General features: G+C 50.3%; 1 protein-coding gene across 2 annotated transcripts in view; it reads left to right on the forward strand.

Annotated features, from left to right (window-relative positions):
- Positions 1 to 7,820: 7,820 nt before the first annotated feature.
- Positions 7,821 to 16,313, forward strand: part of SGMS1 (sphingomyelin synthase 1) — a 91,197-nt gene continuing 82,704 nt past the window's right edge. The window contains exon 1 of one of the 2 annotated variants that reach the window (XM_041473966.1): positions 7,821 to 7,951. The gene's annotated coding sequence lies outside the window, so the exon portion shown is untranslated. The remainder of the gene's footprint in view (positions 7,952 to 16,313) is intronic. The other variant, XM_041474009.1, reaches the window with a different exon arrangement.

Genomic DNA, 16,313 nt, shown 5'->3' on the forward strand with positions numbered 1-16,313 from the left:
AAAACTTTGTTTGCTCTGATTTCTGATGTATTAAACATTAAAAAGATGCTGGTTGTTACCAATGGCATGGAAGCCTTCCCTGGCTGTAAGTTACCCTAAGATTGGATCCCAGCTAATATAATTTCAAGGAAACATTCTCTGCTGTGATCTCCAAACAGAGGCCAAACACACGTTACACATCCTCTTTTATGCTCCTCACAATATTAGCCCAGTTTGCAGAACAAACACATTCAACCCTCAGCCCTCGGGCCGTGACCCGTGAATAACACCGCTAATGGGATTGTGCTCCGCACAAAACTCCCGCTGGATGTGATGGGAGCCGCTCCACCTCCCGCCTCCTTCCCGCAGCCCCTCTGCCATCCCCTTCTCCGAAAGGCACCCGCGGCCCGGGAGAGGGAGGGCTGAGCCCCAGCAATGCCTGAGCCACCAAGTTGCTTTGAGCTGCCTTTTCTGTCTTTAGCAGAGGTGGAAATGACTTTTTTTTGCAGTTATAAATTTCTTGGCCATGCTGAAGGGGTCCAGGCTCAGCAGGAGTGAGGAGGTTGTGCCATTCTGAGTTTTCTATGGCTTATACTGCTTTGCAATCCCACTCAGATACTGTACTCTAGCTCCACTTGGACTTGGGTTTTAAATCTTCAAGTTACCAACATTTGCCATCAAAATGAGAACCTTATCATCAGCTTCTCCCCTTGTTTCCTTTCTTCCCAAAAGCAGCACCAGGTTATTGTATCCAGAGGCTGTTGCAGGGAAAACTGTAGAAGCCCCAAAGCTGGGAAAACGTTTGATGCTCATCCTCACATGGAGAACCTGATGCCCTCAAGGTTTATTTGAGTCTGTATATTTATCAAGCTGATAAGAGGTTATCCACCTGTTTTATCTGATGTTTCCTTGAAAGGATACAAGGATCCAGACAGAAATTTATTCTGTTTTAAGGACAAAATAATAGAATACCCAGAGTTGGAAGTGACCCCCAGGGATCATCAAGCCCAGCTTCTGACCCTCACAGACACCCCAAAATAGTCTTACCCTGTGCCTGGGAGGGCTGTGCAAACACTTCTGGAGCTCGGGCAGCCTTGGGGCTGTGCCCATTCCCTGGGGAGCCTGGTCAGTGCCCCAGCACCCTCTGGGGAAAGCACCTTTCCCCAGTAACATATCCTTAATTTCCCTCACCTGAGGCATGACAGCAGCACTGTTGGAAAGGGAGCTCTGGAGATCTCCACTCCAGGGCAAGACTATTGCCTGCAATCAATCAGGACAATGAAAAGATATTTTATTATTATTATTGTTGTTGTTATCATCATCATCATCAAAAGAAGCTTGATTTATAGACCTTATGCTAATTTGATGAATGGAGCTGGCTTGGGGACACAGGGCACAAATCATTAGGCAGCTTTAGGCACTGAGTTCAACATGGTAACTGCTAAACCCACTTAGCAGAGACTCATTCCAGCATTAGTCCTGTTATCAGAGCTGCAGTCGCTGGGAACAGGAGTTCGTTTTTAAAATACAGATCTTTTTCTTCCTTTGGGCTGGCTTCAAAGGCAACTGCTGCCCCTACAGGGAAAACCAAGAAAATCCAGCCTGGGAATGAAACTCGTGCCCTCCCCGGGTGCCAGCACAAGAGGAGCACAGAATACCCAAACCTTTTTTTTTGGCAATGGCAGCTCCCAAAATCACATGAGGAGAAGAACAAATAGAGAGTGTGATATGAAAAAGCCTCCAAGATGGGATCCTGGGACTGAGCAGGAAGGAGAGCTGCACTGGTGACTGCAACATCTCTGGGCTCAGCAGAAAACCACACAGAGCTTCACTGGGAGCCTCCAGGTACCTTTTGCTCCTGCCCCTTGGGCACCATGGAGGTGACACGGTCTGGAGCTCAGTGGCCTGGCACAGGGGGACAGCCAGGTTTTCCTGGGTCTCCAAAGAAGGTGCCTTGAAGATGATCTGGAGGCATCATCCTGTTTGTCAACTTGACATCAGGTTAAGGGCGGGCATTTCCTCCTGTTCTGCACTGGGGAGGCCATGGCTGGACACTGGGACCAGTTTGGGGTCCAAGGCATCTCCAAAGCAAAGCAAGCCTGGGGACAGCCAGGCAGGGGTGGGTGGCAGCCAGGGAAAGCACGGAGAGGCTGTGGGAGCTTATTCCAGCTCCCACAGCAGGAAGAGGCAAAGGGGGATCCAAAGGCCTCTCCTTCTCCTCACAGACATCTTGGGGACATTTGGGATGGGCTCTGCTCGGTGGGGCATAGCTGCATCACGGGAAGCCCCAGCCAGTCCCAAGGAAACAGTTCTTATTCTTACAAGTTCACTGTTAGCCCCTTGCCTCAAGAAATCTGCCTCTTCCCAGCCTCTGCCGTGCTGTAAGCTCAGCCCTGAGTGCTGGCAGAGCCATTCCCTCCCGTTTTTCCAGGATTTCAGCATGTTGCTTGCAGAATAAACCTGCAGGCAGAATGAATACAGGGAGCATCCGCAAGGTAATCTCTCTTGAAAGCCTGGAGGCTTCCCTGAGTCACTGCAGAGCCACAGCACTGCTAAAATCCCACCTTGGCGCTGCTGATTTCCCAGAGCAAGGTTTTCTCTCCCAGCTCCTGCCTGGAGAGGTAACTGAGTTTTAATGACTCCATAATTAATGCCTTTTGGGCTGCCGGACCTGCCCGAGCACGCAGGCTCCGTCTGCAGGGAGGAGGATGCAGCAGTGCCGGCTCCGGTCCAGGCTCAGCTGAGCCCTGCTGGTGTGTCTGGAAAACCCTTTTGGGGATAAGCACAGGTTTTCCAAGGAAACAGGCACGCCGAGACAAGCAGCACAGCAACGATCCACATCCACTTCCACGTTTATTTATTCACAGTTCATGTAAAGGAGGGGTGAAAGCTTTTGGGACGAGCAGCACTGGCATCGTGGGAAAAACCAAAGGGCTGCAGCACGTGAGGCATTGTTTCGGTAGGAATTTCAAAGCAAATCAGATCCAAACTCCTGCCACAGCAGGAGCACAGAGATAATGGCCCCGTGGAGCTGCTGCTGTCCCTGTCACCTGTACCACCTGTGACCCTCCGACACGGAGAGGGTGGCACCGTGCCCTCCTTGTTGACTCAGCAGCAGGGCTGCAAAGCACATGCTGGTGTTGCCGGGGGCTGTCAGAAACACCCTGCTCCATGACCGGCTGCTGAGGAGCGCTGCCAGCCCGGGAACGCCTGGCGGGTTTTGACAAGCCTGGTCGGGAGCAGGCGCTCGCTCCTTGAGAGGAGAGGAGAGGAGGCACCGCCGGAGCCAGAGTCGGGGGAGGAAACGGGGTGAGGGATGTGATGAGCCTGGGAGCCACCATTCTCAGGAAATACAGCACTTTCTGGAAACTGCCTTTTTCCCCTAAGAGGAGAAGCCAAGGCTGTTAGCAACAAGGGAAAGAGGGAGCAGAGTAACTTCCCGGGATGCTGGAGAAGCGTCGCTCGCTGAAGGGGCCTGGAGTGGTGATATCTGCAGCATCCTGTTTGTCAACTTGACATCAAGTCAGCTGTCCTGCAGCAGGACACCTGGAATCGTCAGCTCCATCCCGCTGCCAGCCCCACGGCTACTCATCATCTCCAGCTCAGTGGGAGCTGCAGCTTTTATCCCAGAGCCGTTTTTCGGGAGCCTCTGTCACCCTTTCATTATCCCACGGGAAATGCCTGGTGTGGCGCTAAAGGAAATTCTGTATGGATCCACCGAAGGCACGGAATGGTGCTGCCCTGGGCTGTCCTGCTTCTAGTCCTGAAGCCCAGGGGCACATCCAGTCCCCAGGACCCTGGGGAGAGCAGTGCCCAGCCCAGCCAGGACACTCCACCTCCAGAGGGATGCTCTGGCAAGGCAGTGACAGCCTGTGACTCTGGGAAACCCACCAGTCCCATCTGGAGAGCTGCTGGCTTGCTTTCCCCTTGGAATTGTCTTGTTTTCCTTCTTTTACCATCTTCCACACTTCGTTTTTCTCTCTTCTCTTTAAATGGGGAAATGTTTGTGCCCTCCCTCCGTTAAGAGTTTCTCCTTTGACTTCCAATTTTGACGCATTTCCCCCAGACATGTGCTATTTTAATCAGAAGCAATCAGCCATTAAAGCCAGATTAATTAAAGAAATGAGTTTACGTATTTTCCTAATGATCTGAAACAATCTTGCATTTATAATGCTGTTTGTCTGCAACCCATCACTGCTTAATATCCCTGATCAGAGAGGATGACGCCACCCCGCCATTAATCACTGCTTGAATAACAAAGTAGCTGAATCGGAATCTCCTGCATCCTTTGGAACACAGGGATTTTGGTCTCTTTTCCCATTTATACTGCAGCTAACAGCCCTGCCCTGCAGTTCCTTAAAGCCACAGCATGTGGATTCACTGAGCTCTTTGCTCGACTCCATTCACCATGTATTTAATTCTGATTTTTTGTTCTGCTGCCTTATTCTGAACAGCCCTTGCTACCATCAGGGGACAGGGACAAAGCCCTGTGGGACTCTACACATTTGGAGCAACGACCTCTCTGGCTGTTTCTATTTCTAAGGCTTTTAAAACCATCACAGTCAGTACAACCCCATCAAACATCAGGGTTTGGTGTAAAGACGCTGAGTTAATGATGTCATATGGGGTCAAAATGATCCCAAAAAGACATCTCAAAGACACTGTGCTGTTTGGTGTAAATGGTGTCATGGATAAAGGCGACACTAAATGAATGATGCAACCCACAGAAATGATGTCATAAACACCATCAATGGGGAAATGATGTCATCAATTGGTGGCATAAATGATGAGGTCGTTGCTGGCCTCAAAGAAGGACCCATGGTGAGTGAAGTAAGATGAAGGTAATTGAAATTTTACTTAAGTTAGTTTAATATTAGTTCATTAATAAAGTGTTAGCGTGCTAATAATCAACATACCTTTCTAAATAAAACTATCTCTTCCATTGGAACATCATTGATTTATGGACTATTGATCAATGCCTAATGATTGTGAGCTATTAGCATTTCACTGTTGATCCATTCACACTGATTCTGATTAATCAATTTATTCAAAGCTGCAGCAGAAGAAACCCCGCAGCTGAGCTCATCCATGGGCAGAGACACCTTCCAGGGCTCCAAGCCCCATCCAACCTGCCCTTGGTGCTGGCACACTCTTGGAATGTCCCCCACACTTGGGGGTTGCTTGTAGCCAGGCAGGAAATGCTGTTTTCAGTGGCTCAGCAGGATTAAGCCCAGGCAGCAGCTCAGGACAGCTATTCCTAAGCCTCTTGGATGGCCCTTTGTCATTCCCAACAGGGAGGTCAGGCTCCCAGGGAACCAATTTGCACAGGCTTCAGGTTGGTATTATCTGCCGGAAAACTCCCATCCTGGGGGAACAACCCCGGAAAGGGGGGATTTATTGTACAGGGAAGTGTCAACAACATTAATCCTATTAGAGCATTGTGAGATGGGATGGCAAGAAACCATAGTCAGGAAGGAAACAGCGCCCTGCTGAAAAGCAGGAAAGCCCTTAACCCCTCCAGCCTTGATGGCATTGCACAAGGGGAGCAAATGGAAAGGTAAATTGGAATTGGGATTGCCAGGCCCTCCAAAGGCTCCACTGTCCCAAGGGAGATGCACCAGCACCCCCAAAAGCCTTCTCTATTCCTAAACTCTTCCTGGTTTCCTCTTCCTCATGCAAGCCAGCCTGATCAACCTGGCAAAAACCAGAACAGAGCTGCCAGTATTAGATCTACTCACAAATAAATCCATCCTCCGGGGTGAGAATCAAAGCTCTTGGCATCTGGTGTCCCCAGCACCACTCTCCTGGATTTCTCCAGAACCCTTCTCCAAAGCCATTCTCTTCCATCTGTGTTTCCCCTCCTAACTACCAAACAGTTTGCACAGGGTGAAAGCTTTGCCTGGATCCTGAGGTCACACAAAACTTGTTCACTCTTCGCTGGCACTGATGAAAATTTGTGAGGAGCTGCAGGTCACAGCAGACTTTAAATAACTTCCAAACTGACTCTACATTTGCATTTTATTACACAAAGAATTTTTTTCTCAGAATGGCTCAACTCCATTTTTAGAAAGTGCAGGATCTGGCAGCTCTTTACAGAGGCCTAGGACGCCATTGTTATTCACCTGTCCCAGTGCATAAATTACTATTTATTCAAGCCTAATTCTGAATTTTGCTTGGGTAGTGTCTGCAATCGCTTGTTGATTGGGATAAGTCACAGAGTTTCTTTCAGATTTTGTTTACGTGCCAAGATCAGCAAAACATGTCTCTTGCTCGGTGTTACTGAAACACACCGGTACATCCAGTCCCTCCCATGTGTGTTGTCATCCTCCCATGCCTGGGACAGGGGGAGCTGGATGTGTGGCTCTGCTATCTCCACAATCTCCTGGCTGGAAAAACGCCTGAAATACAGGAAAAGTTTTAATCAGACCTTGCAGATCTTCCCACGCTGGGGAACAGCCCTGCAGGGAACCACACGCAGGAACCCCTCTGTGGGCACCAGGAAAGGATTGTGACCTTTTGGCAAGGGTAAAACACCAGTTTTGTGTTAGAAGTCACAATTCATGAAGCACAAGGTTTGAAATGGGTGTTAATGCTCACGGAACAAAATTTGAGCCTCTTTCTACCTGGGGATGGTGACACCCAGGGTTTGCTCCTAAGCTAAATTGTCCCGTGAGTTTATTTTAAAATCCTGAGATTTTATTAGTAACAGCTGACTTCTCACATCTCCAGAGCTGACAGAACTGAAGTCCAATGGCCAGTAGAGCTCCTGTAGAGGGAAATAAAGGCAGATAGCAGAGTTTGCTCCAACTTTGCACTCTGCTTTTGGGGATGCTGGGACAAGATGTGTTCATCCCGCTCCAGAACCACAAGGGAATTCTCCCCAATATCCCATCTAACTCTGCCCTGTGGCAGTGGGAAGCCATTCCCCTTTTCCTGGCACTACCTGCTCTTCTAAAACGGTTCCTCTCCATCTTTCCTGTAGGTTTCCTTCAGCTACTGGAAAGCTGCCAGATGGATTTAGGAGAACTCACACCCTGCTACACCTCAGCTGATCCGAGCAAGCTACACTGACGGCAGAACTTAATATTTGGGGGGCACTACATATGCTCAGAAGGGTTCAGGGTGGCTTCTTTGAGACCACACCTCCAGGGCTGTGTCCAGTCCTGGGCGCTCCTGGCCAGAGAGCCCTGGAGGGGCTGGAGCGTGGCCAGGGAAGGGAACGGAGCTGGGAAGGGGCTGGAGCCCCAGGAGGGGCTGAGGGAGCTGGAAAGGGGCTGAGCCTGGAGAAAAGGAGGCTCAGGGGGGACCTTGTGGCTCTGCACAACTCCCTGCCAGGAGGGGACAGCCAGGGGGGGTCGGGCTGTGCTGCCAGGGAACAGGGACAGGACAAGGGGAAAGGGCCTCAGGCTGGGCCAGGGGAGGCTCAGCTTGGACAGCAGCAGGAATTTCTGCATGGAAAGGGTGCTCAGGCCTTGGCAGGGGCTGCCCAGGGAGCTTTGCAGTGCCCATCCCTGGAGGTGTCCCAGGAAGGGCTGGAGGTGGCACTCAGTGCTCTGGGCTGGGGACAAGGTGGGCATTGGGCACGGCTGGGACTTGGAGGGCTTTTCCAGCCTCAATGATCCTGGGATCAAAACACAGCGAGCAGCGGGCCGGTCCTGTGCACCCCAAGCTGTGCTGGGCAGGGGGGGCTGTGAATCCCTCCGGGAACGGGATGGCAATGGGATGGGGATGAGGTTGGGGATGTCCAGGCGCAGCGCCCCCCGGCAGGGAGGGACGGGCACAAGATGGCGGCCGGGATGACACGGCGGTCACGTGGCGCGCGGTGCCCCCGCCCCGCCCGCGGCCGCCGCACGGGACACGGGAACGGGGTACTGGAAACGGGACACGGGGAGCGGGCTGGAGCCGCCGCGCCGCCCGGGGACCGCCCGCCGGCCGCACCCACCCGGCCCGCAGCGAGCCGCGGCTCCGCACGGTGAGTGAGCGGCGAACCAGCGGCCTCCGGCTCAGCGCAGGCCCGGGGGTGGCGGCGGGACGGGACACCGGCGGTGACAGCGGGGACGCGGCCGCCGCCGCTCCAGCAGGGACGTGCCGCGCGGGGCTCCGGCTCCTCGTCCCGCCGGCGGCCCCCGCAGCCCCGGGGGATGCGAGGAGAGCTCCGGCCCCCGCAGCACCGGAGGCTCCGGGGGGGCTTCGGGCTGCTCAGCCCGGGGGTGTGACAGAGCTCCGGCCCCGCAGCGCGGGCGGGTCTGGGCCCCTCGGCCCCCGGGCGCACCGGCAAGGTGCGGTCTGCTCAACCTGGGGAGGCTGGGAGCGCAGCTCGGGGCTGCGGCCGCGGGAGCCCAGGGCAGCTCTGGGAGCGCAGCTCGGGGCTGCGGCCGTGGCAGCCCTCGGCAGCTCGGTGCTCTGCCCGGGGGAGCTCTGCACGCCCGCTTCGGGGCCGCAGCCCCGGGGTGCCGGGAGCTGCGGGTCCCCGAGCTCGTGGGGCTGCGGCCGGTCCCGGGGAGCTGCGGGAGCCCGAGCTGGGGCGGTTGCGGGTGGTGCTGGGGCAGCGCTGCACCCCCAGCTCGAGGGGCTGCAGCCCCCTCAGCCCAGGAGCCAGGAGCGGCTCTGTTCCACTCAGCCTGGTCGGCTCTGTCCCTCCTCCCCGCGGTGTTGGAGTGGCGGGTCTGGTCCTCCCTGCCCCAGAGGCTCTGCGGGGACATCTGGTCCGTTCAGCTCAGGTGGCAGTGTGGGGTGAGCCCGCTCCCCTCAGCCTGGGGGCTCCAGACCCTCTGCTTGCTGGGATGCAGAGGCAGGATGCTCCCTGCTCCAGGGGAAACTGGAGGCATCTGCTGTGAGTGGGAGCATCCCATCCCATCCCATCCCATCCCATCCCATCCCATCCCATCCCATCCCATCCCATCCCATCCCATCGTGGTGACATTGGGGCTGTGCTGCCTCGCTGGGGCTGAGGTTTGTGGGGTGATGGCTTTGTCCCTCTCTTGGGGACGAACGGGGGTGAAAAGGAGAGACCTGTCCATCCTGGCAGCCGGGTGTGCTCCCTGTTTGCTCGTGGAATGGCTTGCTGATTGCCCGGCTGCAGTATTTGGATTTTTCACGGTGTATAAAGCATGGGGCTGTCTTTGTACTGTGTTCCTGCTGGAGGCCCTGTTTTGATCAAGGTTTCTAATTTATTCTGTCTTGTGTGAAAACCTCATTAAAGAGTGCCTCGGTGCCTTCAAGGCACCATAAATACACGGAGAGAGGATGGGAAGAGGGAGAAAAAGATTATTATTTGTAAAAAATGGGAGCTCTGCCATATTGACACGGTGCTGCTGAAGCTTGCTGATGCAGGCAGCCTCTCCTAGCAGAGCAGCACCGGGATGTCGATGAACGTCCTCGTGTCACTTTGGCTGATGGTGCAGCCTGGTGTGACAGCAGGATTTGTAGTGATGCCTTCAGACTCCCTTCTCCCAGGTCCACATGGCCGAAAATGCTTTTTTGTTGGCTTCCATGCCCAGCTGTGAAGCAGTGCAAAGCACAGAACCAGTGTAAAACAGCTGGCTGAAGTCAGTGGAGGTGGTGCCGTGGATCTTGGTGGGTTTGGGCTTGGCTGTGGTTTTTTTTAGGGAGTGGATGCTGTATTGGAGTTGCATTCTGGTTTGTTTTGTGTAGTATTTTGTGGGTGTTAAAATTGCTCCAGCTTTGTGAAGTTGTGTGGAGTTTGGAAAGAGAGGGCAGTCGCCCTGGTTGGTGGCAGACAAAAGGTAAAGGCTGCTTTTACAACATGGATAATAAACCCCCTCTAAATCCAGAGAGATTGCCACGATTTTTCTGAGTTTTTGGGCATGTGGAGCAGAACTAAATTCAGCTCAGATGCCTTTAGACTGTGTTTGTGATCTCTGCAACAAATGGTGATTTCCAAATTATTACGCTTCTTTCTCCTTCCACACTACCAACCTGGGAACAGCGTCTCTCATGTTAATTAGCTTTTAATGTGACACAAATTTAATAAATCCAAGTGGGTGGATGATTTTCAGGACTTGGAGGTGTTATGGATGTTATTTGACTGCTCAGAGTTAATGGTTAAAAGGCAGTGATTTGTTGTTTTCCATGGATCTCATTGTTTCACTCAACACTCATCAAGATTGAATAGGTGCTACTTTTAATTAGATAAATTCTTGAGTTCCCTTGAACTGGACCTGTGCACTGTGGGTGATGGTGACTTAAAAGTTCTTCCTTCTTCTGGTTGCTGCCTCTGTGCATCTCTCAACGTTGGTTAATTGGTGCACTAAATATGGGTGGCCTGGGACTTACTCGGATTTAAAAGCAATTTCAGCCTGGCCGTAAGGAATGGTTGCGGAATTAAAGGCTTTTTAATTGGGGCAGCAGGACATCCTGTGAGAGGAAAAAAAAATTGCTCAGAAATAATCCAGACCCTTGTTGGGGAAAGGGCCTGTTTGAGTAACAGAATAAATCCATATAGCATCATCAAAAAGTGAAGGAGTGTTGCACACGGGCCTGAAGGCTGCTTTTGCTGGACGTGGCACGAGGTCCCTGTTTCCTGGGGTGGTCTGCAGGGCAGGAAGGATTTCTGAGGCTGCCCAGCCAGGTGGGTGCAGGCTGTTCTTTGCTGAAGTGGGCAGAGCACCTGATGCTATTTCGGTCGTGATTCAAGTGCAGCACATCAAACCCAACTGTACGGCTCTGAAGTGGAGGTGAGCTTAAAAGGAGCTCAAAAAGCTGAGGTTTTTAGAGGTTTCTTGGATTTGATGGTCACGAACTGAGCTCCCAGGTACTGGCAGTGCTTTCCAAAGGATTTTTGGTGTCATTGGAGGCTTTTTGGGCCCAGGGCATCAGCACACAAAGAGGGGAGGAGCCGTCTGGAAGGGCTGGTGTTCTGCATGGAATCTCCAGCATTTAATACAGCTTGAGTTCCCAAAGTGTGTGCTGTGACATCATTAAGTTAATTATTAAATCCTGTTCTCCTCCTTCCCCAAAATACTGGGGGAAATGCAGAAGACTGAGGAATGTGTGAAACCTACCAGCTTTTTGAGATGATTTCATCCCAATCGTATTTTATTATTTTGAAAATCTGCTTAGCAGAGTCAGTGTTTGGTGCAGGTTGCTTTGCCTTTTCATGGATTGTAAGAACATCCATCCTAATAAGCTGCCAGGTGTAACTGTGTAGTAGGGCTTGGTGGAAGGTGTCCTTGTCATGGCAGTGTGGGTGGGAAGAGAGGGTCTTTGAGATGCCTTCCAGCCCCAACCATTCTGGGATTCTGGATTTAAACATCTCTGAAATATTTGTCTGTATTGTTTCTGGTCTTATCAAACATGGTGTTCTTGTAGTTGAGGGGAGGAAAAAAAAACCCAAATTCTTGAAAGTAACCCATGAGCTTTGTTCTGATAGTCCTTGATCAAGAGCTAGAAAGAGAAAACTTAATTTTGGCGACTGTACCGTGTTTCTTAAAGAAATGCAGTTACTGCTGTTGCTGGGCTCTACAGTTGACTCATCCAAATCAGGGAGCAAATCTAGAGTGGGACAGATGTCCTGTTGATGTTTCCTTCGTGTGCTGCTGCAGTCCTGCTCTGCTGTCCAATTACACATCCATAATCAAAGAAAGCCACTAATAAATCCTGATTGGGAAAGCATCTTCCCTAGGTTTTGCCTGATTTGCTAATTTGCTTAGATTTAAATGCACAACGGAATAAATCTCCCTCTGCTTAGAGCCATGACTCCAAGACTTTTTTTCTCTCTCACTTCCCAGCCTAGTCTGCCTTCTGTTTCCCTGATTTTGAAACCGCTTGAAGGTAGCTTTTTCTGTTTAAATAGAACTAAGCAAAGCATATTACCAGTTGGGAAATAAAAAAGGAATTTCTAAAGTCCAATAGCTTTGTGTTTTTCTAGTGCAGGAAAACCTGCAGCTTCCTTAGCAAGCTGGGTGAGGCACAGGTGTGGTGGCAGAATTCCTCAGGTGGCTTTGCTGGACTGGCTTTTTGGGGTGCTGTGGGCACTGTCACATCCTTATCAGCTTGTGGGACAAGGCTTGGGAATTTTATCCCCGCTCTCTGTGTCTGGGGAACAATACACAGTGGGGCTGTGGTGTCTAAGCCTTCATCAGAAAAAGTAGGAAGAAACAGAAGTAAAACCAGGGTAAATCCTGTCTGAAGGACTGAAAGAGCCTTAAAAGTGCCCCTTTCTGAACAGGTGGATCTGGAGAGGTGAGCTTTTGCAGCCTTGGCTTAAGAAGGATTTTTCATAGCTGCCATCTCCTCCTGTCCACTGCAGCCTACTCCTTTAATTTCCTTTACAAAAAAGAGCATTGCAATTGGGAGTGTTTTACAATTTCCCTTGCTGGTCCATTAGTGTATTAGCTTAGCTCCGTGTGTGTTGAATGCCACTAAATGTCACTTGCAAATTTAATGTTGGGAGCACTGAGATTTGTTCTAATTGAATTTAAAGTCTTATACTTGAATTTGTTAAAATGGCAGAGGCAGACAATTGAAATGCTTTAATGGGAGAGTGGAGGAGCACTTGCAAATCTGCTCTTAAGAGTGAGTGAATCCAACAGTGCATTTGTGTAGATGGAAGGGGACACCCTGAGCAGACAGATCAGGGTTTGATGGGGTTTTAGTGTCCCTTTGAACATCACAGCCTGGTGACAGCTGGCAAAATCCACTATGTTGAAAGTCTTAATGCTTGACGTCTGCTCAGGGTCATTGTTGACAGCAACTTAACCTTAAATGCTTCTGTAAAAATGGTAAAGATTATGGAGTCTTTCAGTGCAATTTAAATTTCTGCTTCTCCAGCCATAGTTTCAGGCAGTGCTGGAGAAAGGTTAATTGTTTGGGCTGTCGGTCTTTAAACTCAATTGTCTGTCTTCTGGGGTTTTTATTCAGGACATTACCAACTTCTTCACCTGAGAGTTTCTTGTTCTGGGAGGGGCTGGGGTGTTTTTTGTTTGGTTGATGTTTTCTATGGGTTGTTTTTTTCTTTTTTTTTTCCTGTAAAACAAAAACTGTGGCATTAAACACTTGTTTATTCTTAACTTCAGCCTAATACCCAAGGATTGGATAGGCACAGAAAAGGAGACTCTACTGCTGTGCTTTTTGTGAGGTAAAGTGTTAAAGAAATAACCCTGCATTGGAAAAGACCCATAAAGATTGGTCCTTGGCTTTCCAAGTGTGTAAATCTGTGCCTCCCTAGATAGCACAGTGCTTTTAAGAAGTTTGTCTGGAAACACTTCCATTAAATCTCCTGATACCAGGCTTTGACCTTCTGCCATTGAGCTGGCATTTCATACGGGCTCCTGGCATGAGCTCTCCTGCCACTTTCAAGTAAAATCTTATCAGGCATTGGAAAAGTTTGACTCTGCAGTCAAGCACTGTGCCAAAGCTGTAAAAGCCCTATTTGTACACAAAATGGATTTTTGCTTGCTAGGAGGGCTTGGGGTAGTGCTTCAGTAACTGCAGGAATGGCTTTGAATCTACATAGTAATGAAACAGCTCCATCAAAATCGAGTGTCTCCTCCTCTCTCAGCTCTGCTCTTTGTCTTCTGTGTGTCCCTGCCTGGAGTTTTGCATAGCCAGGTTATATTGCTCTGGAAAAGTTTCTCAGGGAAGTTAATTTAAAGCTATTTGAAAGGCTTAAAAATGGTTCTGCTATTAGGGTGATGAAAAAGACCTTGAAAGTGCCTTGAGAGCGATTGCTGCTGGAGTACCTGCTTGGCCATGTGAGTGGTGAGCTGCTCCCAGAGGGAACACTCCAGGGTGTCCTCCTTCAGTGCTGGCAGCCACAAAAACCGTGGCTGCCCCATCCCTGGAAGTGTCCAAGGCCAGAGCCTGGAGCAGCCTGGGAGAGTGGAAGGTGTCCCTGCCGTGGCAGGGGGTGGAATGGGTTGGGTTTTAAGGTTCCTTCCAACCCAATCCAGTCTGGGATTCTGTGACGCACCAGGGCTCAAACCCCACTTGCTGTAACTGGGAGGGAAAATCCAGCACTTGTGGGGGAGCTTTGTCCCTTGCAGGGGGTGCCAGTGGCCTGTGGGATGTTGAGTGTCCGGGCAATACATTTTTAGTGGAATAAGAAAGTAAACCAGCCTTAGAGGAAGGGAGAGGAACACCCGTGCTCCAAAGTGCTGGAGTTTGGGGTGCTCAGCAGAGGCAGTGGGGTGAGGTGATGCCCCAAGCAGAGCTGTGAACAAGGCAGGAGTGGATGGGGAAGGGTGAGTGCAAGCACGTGAAGATCCCTGCTGAATGACTCGACAGAACATGTTGTTCCCTTTCCCCGGGTGCTTTTGGGATGTCAGGATCCATATTTAATGGAATTGTGGTTTTATGGAGGCTCTGCACCCTGGGAGAAGCTGGCCTTTGCCAAAAGCAATACTCAGTAATGGGCTGGGGGTTCTTATCTACTCTCCATGAAACACTGCAAAAACCTTATTTTGCAGTAATGAGCAATTACCCACAAATTAACAAAACTGTTTTTCAGATATTGCCTTTGCTTTTGTGCCTGTGCAATTTCCTAATTCATTTTTTCTCCCTTTCAAAACATAAATAGATGGGTTATCAAAGGCCATTTTAAAAACAAAACCAGGGCCCTAAGCACATTTATCAGAAGGGGATTATTTGAGTTCTGATGGTTTATTCAGAATTCCTTTGCTTGCAAGAAAATGAGTGTCTGTGCTGAGAAGACACAGACCCATGCAGCCACGTGTCTTGTATCCAAGAATTATAATGGTTTTGAGAGGGAATGCCGGAGTTCAGGCACGGGTTCAGGAAGTGTAAGTGGCTGGGAGGATGCTTGTGGACATGACAATCACAAACCACAGGCAAATCTATATTACTTCCTCCTCTGAGCCCGCCTAACCCCAAAGAAATGTCAGGTTTCTCAGGGTCCTACTGGGGTTTGAAAACGTCCAGAGAAGGAGATGGGCTGCTTTGGGGACAGGGATTCCCAGCTGGTGTGGGGAGATACCCTGCCAGCTTGACTCAGTGCCAGGGGAGGAGAGGGAGGAACCTGAGACCAGCTGATATTGGATCCAGGTGCACCAGATTGATGCACTAAAGGCCATTAGCTGTCTTCTCCTATGTGCCTGGCCAGCTGAGTTGATGTTCTTAATGAACTACTCCTTAGCTATCTTAATTTCTGACTGCTGCTCCTTAACTCATGGTCCATCAGGGCACAAGTGAATTGAGCAGCATCATTTATAACTGTCTGCAGGGAACTCTCCTTGGTCACTTTATTGAGTGGCTGCCAGTCTGAAATCCTTTTATGATTCTTCCTGTTAGACTTCTTGTACTTAATACAAACAATCTCCTTTAACCTCATAACTTTGTAATCACCCTCGCACTGTAATTGTGCTTTAATGCTGCCCATTTGTAGCTGGATATGAGCAAATATTTAAAATAATTGTCCACTCTACAAAATGTTGATTGACTTCACTTGACTTCTGTTTATTAACTCCCTGGGGATGTTGTTTCCATGTCCAGGACATCCATTTAGGTCTTTCCAAGGTAAAAGTTTGGAAAGCAGATTAGAAATCCTAGGGAATGCTATATTTCTTCACGTGGTTCCACTGTTGTGAGTGTGTGTTGCAATTCAGCCTGCAGGATGTGATGTCATGCTCATAAATTAATGACTTGTGTTTATTTGAAGATTGGATAATCACCCAGCCATGGGATAATAACCCAGGGAGCTCTTGGCCCTTCTGCTCTGAGCTTCCCAGAAATGGTGATGTGGATAAAGCTTTGCCTGCCTCTGTCTTGCTGCGCTTTTCACCATGAGTATTATGGGTGGGTGGGAGCCTTGTATTGATGCAGAGACACCCTGCCACCTTGCAGAGGGGCTTGGATGTGTGTTCTGACACAGGCAGCTGTGGGGACACTGAGATCCCAACCTTTGCAAGGCGCAGGTTACAAACTCTGGGCTCACTGCATGTGCAGAACTCATCAGAGTTGAGCTTGAAGGTCTTTCTAAGGCAGGATGGAGCCATTCCATGGTTCTGTGCTCACTGGAGAGGAGCCTGTTGAGTTTCCCAGCCTGGAACACTGGTGTGTTCCCCTGTGAGGAGTGGTTGTGGTGGCAGGGTGGCTTGTGGCAGGCAGAGGCTTCCCACCCTGGCACCCAGGGAAGGAGGGCACACCTCAGAGCTGTAACCTCTGATTCCTATCACTGAACCTCTGCCTTCAGGTTCACCTTTCATTCCCAGAGAAACCCAAGGCTGGGGTGCATCTGTTCCAAGTGAGCTTTCTGGGCTGATTTAATTAATGACTGTTAAAGAGCAGTCTTTTCTTCCCTCCTTTTCTTCCCAGTTTCCAGTGTTAAAGGGTGTTCCACGAGGTTTTGGAGACAG

The sequence above is a fragment of the Pyrgilauda ruficollis genome, unplaced genomic scaffold (genome assembly GCF_017590135.1).
Source record: "Pyrgilauda ruficollis isolate IOZ18807 unplaced genomic scaffold, ASM1759013v1 scaffold11, whole genome shotgun sequence".
NCBI classification, from domain to species: domain Eukaryota; kingdom Metazoa; phylum Chordata; class Aves; order Passeriformes; family Passeridae; genus Pyrgilauda; species Pyrgilauda ruficollis.